This window comes from Myodes glareolus, chromosome 7, assembly GCF_982192425.1.
Source record: "Myodes glareolus chromosome 7, mMyoGla1.1, whole genome shotgun sequence".
In the NCBI taxonomy this organism is placed as follows: Eukaryota; Metazoa; Chordata; class Mammalia; order Rodentia; family Cricetidae; genus Myodes; species Myodes glareolus.
The window spans coordinates 78098877-78103916 of NC_142032.1; positions in this window are offsets into that span (position 1 = coordinate 78098877).

The window sequence follows — 5040 nt, forward strand, 5'->3', positions numbered from 1 at the left end:
GTGTGTGCGTGCGGAGTTGGGGGTGGGATATGGAGGTAGGGGGAGTTGCCCAGTTCTTGAGCTGGTATTTCCCTTTCTGCCTTCAAACATTCCATGCCTCTCACCTTCTGGCTTTCTAATGATCCTGCTGATTCCAGACCTGGGAACCCCTATTATCCTTATAAGTTTTCTTTATTCTGAAAAAAACAAAAAACAAAAACAAACAAAAAAAAACAAGCAAACAACTCAAGACTCAACTCTTAATCCTAGTTTGAATTTCTGAGAAGAATCTGAAGATGCAGGTACCAACCAGCCAATCAGTGCTAATGTTAGTTCCATCTTCTGGATGAGGAATCTGAGATTAGAAAAAATTGGCAGGTGGAGGAAAGAAAAACTCAGTGCAAAACACGGAACCTCAGACTAGGCTGAGTGCCTTGCAGTCATCTCCAGAGGGAGCCAAATTCCCAACCTTACTTTCTCCTTTAAATCTACGTTGAGTGACACCATTGTTCTCTGCCTGTTGAGAATCAAACATGTTTCTGAATTTGTAAAGCCAGAGAATCCTCTGGGTTTTGGAAGCCCCTCAGAACTGTGATCGCAAAATCATTTTTGGCAGGGAAGAGGTTGAAACAGGGTTTCTCTGTGTAACACTTCTGGCTGTCCTGGAACTCCCTCTGTAGACCAGTTTGGCCTTAGACTCACAGAGCTCTACCTACCTTTGCCTCCCAAGTACTGGGATTAAAGGTGTGCATTACTACCACCCAACTGTGATTGCAAAATCTTGTCCATTGAATGAAATATTCCAGAGCTTGGGAGTGGGAGCCTGTGAACCAAATTCACCAGTAAGAGTATTATTCTTCACTGGTCATCATGATTGGTTCAGAAATGTGATATGGGATTCCCCTTTGTGTGCTGTGAAATGGTTTATGACCGTTGGTTAATAAAGAAGCTACTTTGGCTTATGGCAGGGCAGAATGTAGGCAGGTGGGAAAACGAAACCGAATGCAGGGAGAAAGAAGGTAGAGTCAGAGACGCCATGTAGCTGCCAAAGGAAAAAGATGCCAGAACATTATCAGTAAGCCATAGACTCATGGCGATACATAGATTAATAGAAATGGATTAATTTAAGATGTAAGAGCTAACTAGGAATATGTCTGAGCCATTTGTCAAACAGTGTTATAATTAATATAGTTTCTGTGTGGTTATTTGGGTCTGGGTGGCCAGGAAATGAAAGTGGAGTCTCTATCTACAGGAATGGGCATTTGACTCAGTCATAACCAACGATATTACTTTCTTGGGACCGTGTAGGGGTATGCCATCATTTTTGCCAGGCTACAGCTTGGTGGAGGATAAAAGCTGGTCCTGGCTGGAACCACCATGTAGATAAAGTACTTTGGCAGTTCTGGGGTTTGAACCAGCATTGTACATGCTAGCAAGGCATCTACCACCGAGCTACATTCCCAGCTCAGATAAAGTTCCGGAAGTGGAACCAGCAAAGGAGAAAAACCAAGTTCTGTACTCACATTTCATAACCAAAATGTAAAGTAACTATTAAAGAGTTTCAGGTTTGAAATCTAACTCTTTAGTGTTACTTTACATGAGACAACATATTTCCTTTCTCCCTACAGTTGGATAGGGCCCGTTTCTAGAGTTCCAATCTTCCTACTTACAATGGAGAGTTTTGATACAGTGAGAGACAACCTGGAATGGGAGGAGACTGCATTAGCCACATAAAGTTCCATGCATCCGTCAAGAACCAACATAAATGTCACTATAGTTGCTCAGCCTTGCAAGGAACTGTTTCAAGGTAAGCCCACTAGAGAGCACCTCACAGACACTCTCAACGCCGAAAAGAAAGTCTTTATTGCTGGCCACTGGTAGACAGGGGACTTACCCAAGCCTTGCAGCCTTTTGTTCTTCATACACAAAAAACACATCCTGCCTGTCATAGTTCAGTTACTAAGAGACAGAACTACAGAAGCCAGAAAGCAAGGTTAGAACATTTAGGGACTTTCCTGGAACTATGGAGTAGGTCTCTCATGGACTGGGTCTTTGTTCTCATTTTGGCAGGTGTTGGGGCCTTATGTGCTGGGCTTTAAGGTCAGAACGTGCCTCCAACATGGTATCATTTGTACTAAGGTCTGGGGGCTGTTACAGAACGAGTTGCTCCTTCTTATATCCCCCCGCATGCTTCAAAAGTATATACACAAAAAGAAGATGACAGCACCCACCTCTATTACAGCCCTCCTCACACTGTGTTAGAAGCATCTGCCACTGATACCTTTATTCAACAAGTTGTCTGAATCTTGCTCATTCTGGAAGTTTTAGTTTTTAGAAAAATGCCTGACACCAGGTTGGCACTAACTCCTCTAACATTTTCTGACTGAATAACCAAATGAAGACGGGCAGAGCAGAAACAATAGGAGTAGGCGGGAGAAGATGGATGGGGGCTGCCCCAGCAGTGCCAACGAAAAGTAATCACAATCTTAAATCTTTATTTGGAACAAGATGAACTTGATATTAATATTAATAGCAAAATGTTATTTAGTTGACCTGGGTGAAAGTCCCCAGGGTGAGATTACTAATAGCTGGCATTTGTTGCGTGCCTCATTGGCAGGTGTTTTATAGAACACTGAATTAGAGCTTCCCCTGCTTGGCAATGGGAGGACAGAGGAAGGAAGGATGGAGGCTCTGGACTGCTCAGTTTCTTTAGCTCCAAGAGAACATATTTTAAGCTAAAAATAGAAGCTCCATCTTTCTTAACTATGGCTGGATCAAAAATGGGCAGTCCTAGGCCATGAGGACCAGAAGGATGAGCTTATTTCTCTGAGAAAGACGGTAAACAAAGATGTTCTCTCCATGGATATGAACTGGAAGTTTTGTGGTCCTGACTGTTCCGGGAACACATTTGAGTGAAGCTGGAGACATGGAGCAGAGCAGAGAACAGAGCAGAGCCAAGACACCCTGGCAGAATGGATTCAGGAACATCTGCCACACCCAGTCAACGTTGACCTAACTCTGAAAGTCCGATCATGGGAGTTAACCAATTCCCACCCTGAAAATCTTCTCTCTGGGAAAACTGTCCCTAAGAAGTCCTGTATAGGCCCTGTGCCTGTTTAGTTGATAGCTGCCCTTTTCCAGCCTGGCAGAGGCAGTCACTCACCTGGATTCCTCCTTCCCAATAAAACTCTTGACTGAGAGTTTAGTGAAGATCTTTCATTGCAGAGAGCAGAAAGGCAATGAACATCTCTGCTGGGAAACTCTCTTAGCAGAGTGGACCTGAGCTGTTGTGTGATATTTTTGTTGTGTTCTGACGAATAAAGCTTGCCTGGAATCAGAGGGTGGAGCTAGCCACTAGCTGACCATAGAAGTTTGGAGGACTGTAGACAGAGAGAAGTCAGGAATTAGTATGGAGGGGCAGAGAGAGGATTTCAGCCCTCTTTGGACAGAGAAACAGAAGAGGTAGGAAATAGCTGGTGGCTGTTTTCTGTTCTCTGATCTTTTAGGTTCTTACCCCAATATTTGACTCCTGATTTTGTATTGATAAAGATTAATTAGATTAACATTTCACTGAACTGTGCTATAAGGGCTCTTTGAGAGAGGGGCAGGATTCCTGCGGGGAAAATACAGCTATAGGATTAGCCTGACTTCCCAACAGTCAGGATACCTTTCTTCTTACAGCTGTGGGTATCCAGGATACCGTCCCTTCACAGTTGCAGGTATAGCCTGACTTCTGACAGTCAAGATACCTTTCCCTCCAGAGCTAAAACTTTTGGAAAAGTAATATTCCACAACACTGTGTTTCAGCATATGCTTGTATTCCCAGTGCTGTGGAGTCTGAGACAAGAGGATCCTGGGCTTACTGCCCAGACAGTCTAGCCTAATTGGTGAGCTCCAGGCCAGTAAAAAGAGACCCTGTCTCAAAAGGAGGTAAAACACATTCCTGACCTCTGACCTCTGTCTGCACACATGTGCAAGCAGAGCTGCACAAACGTGTGTACCCTCTCAAAAGAACTTGCACACAGTTCAAGCGATGGAACCAACCTTCTCTGCTCTGGACCCACTGGGACAGTTCCGTGTTATGTCACTGGGTGTTCTCGGAGCCTAGAATGGCAATAAGGGCCTGGAGAGGGTTCAAAGTGTGAGGCCATTGCCATCAAGCCTAATGGCCTGAGTTGGATCCCCACATCCCACACAGTAGAAGGATAGAACTTCTGACTCCGGCACAATGAGTGCTTTGACACACACGTGCATGCACACAACATAACTAAACGTAATTTTAAAAATCTTTAAAAAGTATTGTCAATTTGTCTTTCCTTTCTTCTTTTAGATTGTTTTGCTAGACAAGTGCTCCATCATTGAGCTACACACAAGCCCCTGTAGTTTTTTGGTTTTTTTTTTTTTTTTTTTTTTTTTTGTCTTGTGTTTTTCAAGACAGGGTTTTTCTGCGTAACCCTTGTGTCCTGGAACTCGCTCTGTAGATCAGGCTGGCCTATGAACTCAGAGATCTGCCTCCTTCTGCCCTGAGAGTTCTGGGTTAAAAACCGTGCACCATCACCGCCCAGCTTAGATTGTGGCACTTCAAATGTGGCTTCTGGGCCTGCAGCATCCCCGGGAGTTGTTGGAGGAGATCCGATAGTGTTGATGGCTTCAAGACCACAAACGGAGTCTGAGCGTGATTCAGAGAGAGGAGTCCACATTCACCCGGCTGAGGTGGACCATGGAGTTCCCTGTTCCACCCAGGGGGCGACAGAAGGACACACAGAGGAGGGGCCAAGGGTTGCACACCACTTTCGATGTGGGAAGTGGAGAGAGGCAGGATCCTGTCTAGTTTGCTGGGCTCTCTCAGGTTTATTCCCTAATGTTTACTTCTGAGTTTTATTTTGTAATCAAACAAACAAACAGAACAAAACAAAAAAGAAGAAATATCAGTATCTGGCGTCCAGCATGTGGTGACATCTCATGATGGCTTTTAAAGCTGCCGCTTCCCAGCCTGACCTGTGCCACCGCGGGTCACCGACTTCTCACACCAAGGGCTTTTCTCACTGCAAACTGCGCAGC